Below are 11707 nucleotides of genomic sequence, written 5' to 3'. Positions count from 1 at the left end.
GGTTCTTCCTCTTAGAATTTATAATTTTCATCTTTGGAAGCTGCGGATTTTGAATTAATGAGTGGATGTTCCACCTTTGGGTAAGCCCGATAGCTCTGCATGTTAAGTCTTTGAAAGAATAAGGGTCTCAAGAAACCCTTATCAAGAATAATGGTAAGCCCGATAGCTTTACATGTCAATTCTAAACTAAAATTGCACCCGGATAGATTGCGCTCTCGTTGGTCTGGACCTTTCGAAGTTGTTGAAGTATTTCCTCATGGTGCAGCCACAATTAGAAGCTTAAATGATGGACACCAATTCAAAGTGAATGGTTAACGATTGAAACATTATCTTGGAAATATTGATCAAAAGAAGGCAGAGACCATTAAATTGGTCGAACAATTTTAATTTGAATTTTTTTCTCTGCAATTTATTACTAGGTGATTTTATTTTATTTTTGCTTCTGTTCAAGATTATTTTATTATTTTTATTTATTGTTTTATTTTTATTTTTATTTTTGCAGAATAATTAGGTACCATTGTCGATGTACTTGGACTCTATTGTCAACGCAGTTTGTACTATACTACTGTCGCTTCTGACTCAGCAAGAATGAGGACAGCTAAGGAAATTCAGATCCCATCATTTGATCAAAAGTCACCTAGCCGCCTAATTTGTCTAAGTAGACGAAATTCTCATTGGACATAATTATTCCCGCCAGCTTTATTTCCCTTCAGAAAATCACGTCTTTCCATCTTCTTCTTTCACATACTACAAACCCCTCTTCACTGTACCGACTGTGAAACACCTAAGAAGCAATTTTTATTCACTTTATCTTCTTCAAGTTCGTACCTTTACACCTTTAAACCATATTCACTCCATAAAAAATAAAAAAAATGGCAAGAATGAGAGGATCAGTCAAGAAAGCCACCAAGCCTGTTGAAGAACACTCATCCTTTGCAACTGTAGTTCGTGAGTCGAAATCCTCCATGCCAACAGAGAAAAAGGGGTCGGTGGTCTTTTCAACAAAAAGGTCCAAAGACCAAATTCATAACATCTTAAAGTAAAACTTCCACCCAGAACAAGGCATTCTCCTTTTGCAACAACAAGATTTGGGCAAACAAGTCTCTAGAACCATCTCTAAGTTGAAGTGGGCAACTTTCTGCACGCATCCTGGAAGCTATTCTCCTTAATTGGTACGTGAGTTTTACGCTAACCTTTATGACCATGAGTTGGAGTTTATCTTTGTTTGAGAAGGTTTAATCCCATGGGATGTTACAAAAAGCAATGAGTTGTAACACACTAAGATGGATGTTGATGAACACTCCAAGTTTATTAAATATATCACAGACGAAAAAAGGGACCTGCTGGTGAAAGATTTATGTGTCGAAGGAGAATTGTGGACTGGTTCACATCAAAAGAATTTACGATGCACCGCCAATTCCTGACAGTGCAAAGAAAAATCTAGTTTCATTTTGTCAACTGCAGGCTATTGCCCTCAACCCATAGCAACACAGTCAACCTTGATAGAATGTGTATGATACATTCAATTGTTAAGGGCAGAAAGATTGATGTCAGTGTAATACTTCACCAGGAAATTACAGACTACGCCACAAGGCAAAATGGAATTTTGGTTTTCCCGTCGTTGGTGATGCTACTGTGCCAGCAGAAAGGGATTGTGCCCCGTGATGATGATGAGATCTTGGAAAATAAGGGCCCGATCAATGAAGCGTCTATTGAAAGAATGACTTGTGGCAAAGATACACTGACAATGAATGAGGCAGAGACCAGCAATACAAGGAAGGGAAAAACCAAAGCAGAAAGCGAGAGAATAAACTTGATTGCAAAGACATCATTGCTGTAAAAAATGAAAGATATCGAGAAGTTGGTCAATTCTATTAGCAATAAGCAGATCATGCTTATCGTTATAATAGAAGATATAGACAGATCACAAAATTTGTTTTAAGCTTATACCAGATCCTACAACAACTCTATTGTAGCTACATTACGCAAGTTAAGCCCGACCCCACTCCCAGAATTTCCAATATTCCCACCAATTATCCGAGAATATGAACTCTGCTTTGAAGAAGATGACCTGGGGGCAGAGACAAATCAGTGGAATCTCCTCCCGTTGTGCGCGTTTCTGGTGTTGAAAAAGAAGAGGAATCAAGGGACATTGGGGAGTGCATACGAAAGATTGATAGCCTGACCGAGGGTGACGTCATTGCTGGTCAAGAAGTGTCTGCTGTTGAGGAGAAAGTAGTTGTGGAAGAGGAAAACGTCCATGTTGAAGTTGTAAACGAGAAGCTCGAGGAAGAAAATACTGAGACAGAACCTATTAAGAGAAAATTTGTTGAGGACATTGTCAATGCATCCGAGTTTTTGAATGCAAATAATGATAATCTGGAGCAAGATTAAGCTAGACAAGCAGAATCTGCAGTGGTAACAAGTGAGGAGCACCACAATTCATTGGCTATAGTGATCTATACTGGACCACTCAAGGTGACGCCTCCTACATAAAAAGTAGCCGATGATGCCGGGACAAAGCTAAAAACTGAGGAGCAATCCGAGGACCATGCAAAGCCCAAAGAAAAGAAGAGAAAGCGCTCCAAAGACAAAAAATGCAAGAAGGAGGAAAAAAGAGAAGGAAGAAGAAACATCGTGCAGCCACATTGATCGCCGAGGAAAGCTGAGTTAGTTTATTTTAAGTTTTAGCTGTAGTATTCATGCATTGCATGTAGTTATAATTTTCATTTTGTTAGTGAAAATTGTCATTGCATTGTTATTTTCATCGCATGTTAATCTTAGTGTATTGGGGACAATGCGAACTTTAAGTTTGGGGGAATGCATATGGGGATTGGAAATACACCCACATTTCACAAAAAAATTAATCAAGCATGCAAGGTTTATTTGTGGTTAATGCAAATGTGTTAAAAAAATTTTTGTTACATTCGATGCTTAATTCTTAAGTCATGTGAACTATCAATGAATGAGTTGGATAAATCTGACTGAATGTTGTACCTTCAATTCTTTGATGAATGATTTAGGCTGCATTAGTAATGGATGACTAGCAGCATTCCTTGAATTTTGAATGAATCTGCCTTTTATAGCTACTCATATGTATATATAATTATGAATAAGTGACACTCGAAAGTGGGTGTATTGTGAAATGTTAAAAAGGGAACACTCCAATGCAAGCATTAGAAAAATGAATCTAGTCAAAGGCTGTCGTGGCATTAGTGTGTGTCGGTGTAATTCTGTGCTTCCTGAGGGTTTGTTGCACTCCATCGTTACTTCTCAGGAACAAGGGTACAGTAATTCAACGATATCCTTTATTCATAAAAAAATACAATAAATGTTGTATTGGTAGATAGAATTTAAAATTTGAAGCATGATGCTAGTTTTAATGAAGATGCAATCTTAGTCATTCAAACTTATGTATTGTCGATGCAATATTTTGTCATCTGAATGTGAATCATTCATTGGGATTTTAGGTGATTCAAGTTGATAGAATGATTATTTACCTTAGTGAATTCTTGTGTAGCCTTGCCAGTTTCTGTTTTACTTAAGGACAAGTAAAAACTCAAGTTTGGGGGTGTGCTAGTAGTACAAAGAACATATGTTTCTCCCTACTTGTTGGTTAATTTGTTCCCATTTAGTTATCTTTAACACATATTTTAGTATTTTAAGTTCAGTAATTTACATTTTATGACTCAGTGGATGTTTGTTTATCTACCCTTAATTTTATCATATTTTGGTACTGATGTCGCTGCATGAGTAATTTCAAATTATGCCCAGAATTGTGACCGCACCTGACAGCTGTCCTGATAGAAACAAAAATGCGTGAGCTATCCAGTCTGGTATAACTAACTTGTACGTACAGAGATAGCATGATTCTGATGAAAGGACACCTGGGCTATTTGGGAAAAAATATAAATATTCACATAAAAAGAAAAAAGGGAGCTTTTGAATTATCACCTTCTTCAACTTATTCTTTGGAGCTTGCGGCTATGGCGGTTTAAGCTCCAATGGGTGAATCAACATAAAAAGGATGCAGACCAGCTTCTGACAAGGAGCCCTAAGTGCGACACAAGAGGGAATTGAGAGATTCAAGCCGAGTTTTTTAGGAATAGTATTCTCCACTTGTTTCTTTTATTTTTTTTAAACACTAGTGATTTCTTTCTATTTCATGTTAGTGCAGAAGTACACATGATTTATGAGTTAAATGTTATTTTATTCAATATTGTTTCTACTGTTTAATCTTTGTGTTTGAATGTTTTTTAGCACGGAAGTATTATTGCAGACACTGACACTGGAAGGTGCGGTGACAGTTCAAGCTAACAAGCATGACAACAGAAGTTGCTTAAGGATTAGAGGAATTTAATCCACTTGTTCTTAATAGTGTTCCATTGCCAGCATCGGAATGTGGGGTTAATGTGCATGTTTAATTCTTAGATTAAATATAGAAGTTAAGCTTGGTAAGATATTCATTGCAATCTAACGCATCGACAATCACCTATCCTTTTATACCTTGTGAGCACTTAGCATTTTGTTGAATATTTACGTTGGGGATCTCAGTTTATCATTATCATATTTTATCTTGTTGTTTTCAAGTTATTGCTTTGACACCTACTCTCACAATTTATCTCGTTTCCATCCATTTATTGCACTGACATTGATAAATAAAAGACAACCATCCTCCTGGGATCGATATCCGACAAACTCATATCTGTCTACTATACTTGCATCGTAGGGTTGCACATTATTTCTGTGACATTAAACAGTCGATCAGAAACCAAATTAGTTTCTTTGCTTTTGGACGAATTTAACATATTGATTTTGTGCACTTCATTTGAACGTGCAAAATAAGGTGTACGTCCTAATCGATAATGTTTGTGTGATTTATTTGAAATGGAAGATTATATTCCCATGTTTTATCAATTCGACCAAATGTGGAAAGTGTTTCTATGATTGATCGATTGGACTTATGATTCAAATGATGACCACACATGATCATGTTTCCTTAATGTGACCGAACATTCAAATAATCTGTTATCCTTATCAATACTCTAAAGCCAATGTCGAAACCATTTTTTTTAAGTTTGAAAAACAGGGATCGACTTTGAAAAAATGAAAATTGGAGTCGCCACCGATCTTTTATTAAGGTGTGATCGGTTCACCATTAAAAATAAATTTTAGGTCTGCGAGATTTGAGAAAATAGGTTCGGGAGTCGGTTACGTACGAGGAAGGGTTAGCACCCTCGTAACGCCCAAAATTGGTACCGAATCGATTGTTTAATGTCTTAGGGTTGAAATTTTGAAAAGATTTTAAAATACGATCTTTTGAAAAGAAAATTTGAGTAAAACGAATTGGACGGTGAGATTCACTTATTTTAAAGAAAGAAATCGTCACACTTAGTAAGTTAGAGTGCAACATTTTAAAATCCTCAAAATTAAGTTTATCTCTTGACCTTTAAAACTTATGCATTTTGAGAAGGGTATTTGATTATTTGGGTCAAATGAGGAAATCAAAACCCAGTAAGTTAGGGTTCGATTTCACAAAATTCCTAAATATCAAACATTGCCTTTATTTTTAAAATCCTAGTCTCGAGAAAATAACATGTCATATCCAATGCGTTAGGACATAACGTGTCGAATTCCCAAGAATGGGTTTTTATTTGAAATTTGTATTTTTGAAAAATTTTGATTATTTAGATTCGACGAGGAAATGGAACCCAATACGTTAGGGCTTAATTCTTTCGACGATTCCAAATGTCGAGTATTCGCGTTATTTTGAAAGATTTTTATATAAAATGATTTTGGTCTTTAGACGATGTGCAACTTTTAAATGAAATAAAAGGCGAGTGAATGATGACATACAACATAAAGGATGGTTTGTAAATAACATCAATTAATTAATAGATAAATTCCAACGAGCATAGCAACAATAATCTCGATCATACATTGTACCAATGCTATGAAAATTAAGGTACATAATAATATATGTATGTTAAAAAATGCTTTTATTCAAATAAAAAATATAATGAGTGAAATTAAAGAAAAACATATTATAGAATAAAATATCAAAGAATGTATATATGATATAACAATTTTCATGAAAATGATTAATCTAAGTGATAATGAATATATAATAATACATAATACAAAATAAATTTTAAAATAATAGTATATAATAGATTTTAAAGCAAATGCACAATAAATTTAAAATGGTTATTTACAATATCAATAAAAATAATGAAAGAGTATATTAATATATGATAATATAAAACTTAATATTAATACATGACAAGAAAAAATATAAAGAAGTAAATTAATATATGTAGATTAGTATAATGATATTATCCACAATCGTAATGATAGTAATATTAAAAACAATAATTGTAATAATAATAAGTATATTTGGTTGATAATAAATAAACATATATATAAAGCTAATTTGAAATTAAATCATAAAGTCAGAGAGTAAATACACAATAAGATAGAATGAAAGATACCACATTGAAGTCCACTTAAAAATAACAGGGACTACTAAAGAAATTAAACGCACAAACTCATAATCAAATCAGATAACAGGAAACGACACCGTTCTAGCATGGTCAGTGCAGAAGGTCTATGGACCAAATCGCAAGAAAAATGGATATCTGGGGCAAAATTAAAACAAATGCCAAAAAGGGAATAGGACCCAATTGTAAATGGCCTCAAACGCAGGAGGACTGAAGGCAGAAATAACCCCACTGGTCCAAAATGCGCGGATCCTAGGCGGGTCGGGTCGAGCACGCGGGTATGGCCTTATACGGCACAGTTTTGAGGCCACTGTAACAGGCCCTAAACGACGCCGTTTCGTGCCTGCTATAAAATTAAAATTTTTCTAAAAGGCTCCATTTTCTGCCCTCTTTTTCAGAAAAAGAAAAGAACCCTCTGCTAGGGTTTACATTTTTCTCTGCCGCCGCAGCCAACAAGGGCGTCTCACGGCCCGTCGTTGCCCCGGTCTCCGATTGCGATGGAGAGGGGAAAAAGACGGCCACGTTAGGTAAACCCTTCTCTTCTTCCCTCTTCCCCTTTCTCGTTTTTGTTTTAATAGTTTCGTATAAAAAAATAAACAAGCAAACAGAAAGAAACGAACAAGAACACGAAGAGAAAAAAAAATGTTTAAATCAACCTTTTTTTTTGTAATTTCTGTTTCTGGCTTTTTTTCCAATAACCTCTGGTCTCGTGTGTGTGTGAGGGTAACCATTTTACAATATTCCTAATGGCTCTTCTATAGCCAGATTAATAGAAGAAAATAGAAATAAAAATCGACCCCTCCAAAAAAAACAATCCGTTCCTCCTCTTTTTCTATTTTCCTGCTCTTGTTTGCCCTTTGTTTGTGTCTGTCTTTTGTTGCTTTGTGTATTGCAGGCGTACGGAGGCCGTACGGTGACGCGTGTGAGGAGTGGCTCGGGGCGTGGTTCGTGGCGCGCATGCGAATGGAGAGCGGCGGCGACTGTTAGTTTGCTGCCTAGGGTTGCTGGGTGCTGCTTGGTGTTGGGCCGTCGGGCATTAGGCTTAGTGGGTTGTGCGGGTATTCAGGCTATTCGGGTTTGGGCCATTGGGTTTAGAATGAGGTTTATGTTAGATCTGGGCTTTGTAATACTAAACATTTAAAAAAGGACTGTTATATTTTTTATTTTATTTATTTGTGTTTGTGTTTTTGGGCCCGGGCAAATTGGGCTTATTACAGCCAAGATTACACATGCCTAATATTTCAGTTACATTGAACGCGTGGTTTATGCTAATATTGTTACCGTACTGATTTTAATATTGTTACCGTACTGATTTTGATACTGAAAAGCATGAAATGACTTTATGCATTGCATGGGGATTTCGTATGATTGAAGGAGGAAGATTTGACAGTTTATCTGTAATTATTGGTGGCTTGTTCGCAAACTGGTGTTATTGGATGAAACGAGTTCTACGAAACTTTCATGGTTTGTAGTAGAGTATGGGTAGAATGTTTCCCTTAAATGCATAAATAGAATGTTTTCTAAAAATCATAAGCATACATTTGGGATTTATAAATAAATTTTTATGACACTATTGACTTTACTCACACTGAGCTTTATAGTTCACTGCCTTTAGTTTTTTGATTTTATAGATAACTCCAAGGTTAAGACTTTGTCACGGCTGTCAGAGGATTCCCTCGAATGATTTTAAGTTTAAATATTTTTAATCTTTATTATATAATTATTTTTGGGACTGCAATAATTTTCTTTATGGACTGTGGCATGGACTTTATATTTGGGGACTTCTATTTTAATTTTGCATGATTTGAAGTTTTAAATTGCTTATTCAATATTTTAATGAGTATGCATGAAAAACCAATTTTTAACGAAAATATGATTTTAGCACTAAATTTCGCTACTATATTAAAAATAAGTTTTTAATAATAATACGACTTGGCTTTCCAAAATATGTGGTCTTTACAAATGAATTTCTAAAGGCGCGTAATTTTTAAATAAACAAGTTTTTCCCAAAACGAAGGAAAATAATCAAGCTCACAAGTTTTGGATAAAAAAGGCAAATAGTTTTAAAATATGATTTAAAATACGAAAGTCTTTTGCGCCGGAATGTAGTTTTCAAAATTCTATCATAACGTCTAAGTCAGGTTTGGGAGGTTACAATGGCATACCCAACATCAGTCTTTATAGCACAACCTATTACGGTAGACGTTTGACTGTATCAAAATATATGACTCACGATGTTGGGACAATGATAATCTCAAGTCTGAGGATCGTATACATATTTATCACTATGAGTAATGTTGTGAATTTTACATAATAATCCAAGAAATATATTCATAATGGGTCAGTCCAATATGTTGTTCTCTAACACGTACTCAGATATTAATTTTGACATCCCTATGTTACTGACAAGACTTTGTCATCAACCAACTACACATTAGTCTCAATGCATTATTATTGTCCAAACCCACAATAATACTTGACTAAGAACATTTTAAGAATAATCATATTATTCTCAAGACATTATTATTAATTAGTTTATTTACATACACAGAAAAAGAAACTGAAATAATAATGGCAACGTCTTATATTAACAAATAAGGTAAAACGAGTATGTGATTACAATCATCTCATGATTGGTCTTTGGGGCATACTCTAACAATCTCCCACTAGAACTGAGACCAATCAATCATATATCTAATACCAAGTGACTTACTGTGATGATCATGCTTCTGTTGTGTCAAAGCCTTCGTCAGTGGATCAAAAAATGTTGTCATCTATTCGTACTTTGCATATTTCCACATCTCATCGATCAGTGATTTCTTGAATGAGATGAAAGCGCCTAAGTATATGTTTGGATCACTGGGGAGATCTGGGTTCCTTTGCCTGTGTAATGGCTCCATTGTTGTCACAACGAAGTTCTCTAGCATTTGATTTGCTAGGCACAACCCCTAGTTTAGATATGAATTTCTTACTCCCAATAGCCTCTTTTGCAGCATCATTGGTTGCAATATACTCGACCTCAGTTGTAGAATCAACTATTGTATCTTGCTTTGAACGTTTCCAACTAATCTGTCATAATTCAGTGTAACAGATTAAACAAGTTTTCACACATAAGGAGCCTGGATACAAGCATTTTTGTTATATTTTAGTTAAGTTTCTTTAGTTTTACCTATATCTAATAAAATGTGCAAAATGAGTCTTTTATTGACCTTAAGGTCCGAATGAGGCCTAATGGAGAGCTAACGTACTTCGTCAGTGTGTAGGAGATCATTAGAAGGCATTTTAGGAAGATACTAGATGGTATGTCGCAACACGAGAGGTCTGATGTCGCAACATGGAGAGCAAAATGGAGAAAGTACAAAACTGCCTTCGATGCCGCGACACTGACTAAGGTTATCATGACATACCCTTGAAGACATCCCAAGCAGGAGCATACTGACTTCAATGTCGAGACACATGTCCTAATGTGTCGCGACATCGACTCTGGGATGAAAATTAAACACGAAGTAGGGGCATTTTGGTCCACACAATCGAACTTAAAGCTCGAGAATGTCAGCTGACCTAGGGTTAAGGATGATGGCCACTTGAAGGCTATAAATAGGGTCCTTTGGTACATGTTATCGACACCAATCCATTAACCTAGGTTCTCTTTTTAAGCTTTATTTTTGTTTTCTTCTTTTCTTAGATTTTCAGACTTTAGTTTATTTGTTTGTGGCTTTCCTTCAAGAGATCTGATTTGTAAAGACGATCAACTTCCAGGGATTCATGTTATTATTTATATAAATCAGGTTTTTCTTAAACTCTACACTTCGATTCATTCACCATACTTTATTCTTTCATATATTCCATATTTTTTATGAAAGTCATGAGGAACTGATCCTTCTATGAGGGATTAGTGAGTGGAGGCATGATCTATTAACTATTTTGTAGGGTTACTCAATGGATTAGTTGTTTTGGAAAGGAAGAGCGTGAAACAAATCCTAAGCTTGACAACCCTGGGAAGTCATCAAGGTGGGAATCAACCTAAAATTGGCATTGCCCATTCGTGAACACCTTCGGCCCAAACCAGTTTGGACTGTGAGGTCAGAAGACTGTAGTTCTTGCTGACTCATTAAGATTGTGGAAGATCGGAAGATCCTGCTAAGGTAATGACTAGTTGGTTGACGAGGAACCCGAAACGAAAGTTGATCAAACTGCCAAAGAAAACTAATCACCCATCATCATATTTGATTTCTTCTACTTTTTCCATCTCTTTAAACTTAGTTCTCTTTTATGTTATTTTTTTTATTATTAGTACTATAAAAATCCACACAAATATCTTATTTACATTTTTTTACTATAACTTAATTAAAGTATTAATTAGATCTTTTAGTGTAGGTTAAAATTGATCCAGTCTTCACCTCATTTGGGTACGATCCTCGGAGTACTCACCCACTCTGTTGTAAAACTATTGTACAACTAGACCCATATAATTGAGAATACCACCTCGTAATTCTATATTTTAATGCAATATTCACACTCTAGACGTTAGTACGTCCGGAGGTGGTCGAGTTGTTGGCACCATTGCCGGGGAGGCAACGTCACTAGGTTAATTTTAATTCTTTCACGTAAAAGAATAATTAAGAAATATTTAACTTATAGTTATGGTTTTCAATTTATTAATTAACACGTCTAACATTTGTTTTTATTCAGGAATCTATACATCGTCAACCAATTAATTAGTCAGCTCAAACTCATGGATGATTTTTATTATATGTGGTCCGAGGAAGACTTTGATTATGATGAAGATATTTATGAAGAAGGAGTCTATGAAGATTGGGAGATACAGGAGAATCAATGATTACTAATACTTGAATTAAGTCAACTTCGAGGAGAAACCCTAGTTTTTCCCTAAGATGATAATGACCATGACGAGATGCCATCAGAAAGGTACCAAGAGGTGCTAAGTCCGAAATTTAGCAGAGAGGAGAAGGTCATTATAGACGCTTACGAAGAAGGAGAACTCTTAGACCATTATCCACATTAGCAGATAGAAAAATATTCAGACAAATTAAACAAAACTTCGAACAGTGAATATATAAAGCTGGTGAAGAAAATGGACAGTGAGTTGAAGACTCGAAGTAGCATGGAACTCATTGTCTCCAAAATTTCGAGTTCTGCTAGTACAGTTGGAACACAAGAGCAGTATAACATAGACAAACCAATGG

General features: G+C 35.3%; 1 long non-coding RNA gene across 1 annotated transcript; it reads left to right on the top strand.

The window, feature by feature from the left end:
- Positions 1-6887: 6887 nt before the first annotated feature.
- On the top strand, positions 6888-7772 carry LOC105799722 (uncharacterized). The gene is made up of 2 exons (XR_001135658.2): positions 6888-7027; positions 7396-7772. It is a non-coding gene; the product is annotated as an uncharacterized LOC105799722 (long non-coding RNA).
- The last annotated feature ends 3935 nt before the right edge of the window (positions 7773-11707 follow it).

This window comes from Gossypium raimondii, chromosome 7 (genome assembly GCF_025698545.1).
Source record: "Gossypium raimondii isolate GPD5lz chromosome 7, ASM2569854v1, whole genome shotgun sequence".
In the NCBI taxonomy this organism is placed as follows: Eukaryota; Viridiplantae; Streptophyta; class Magnoliopsida; order Malvales; family Malvaceae; genus Gossypium; species Gossypium raimondii.
Note: the sequence above shows the minus strand (reverse complement) of the source record. Positions and strands in the feature narration are given on the sequence as shown.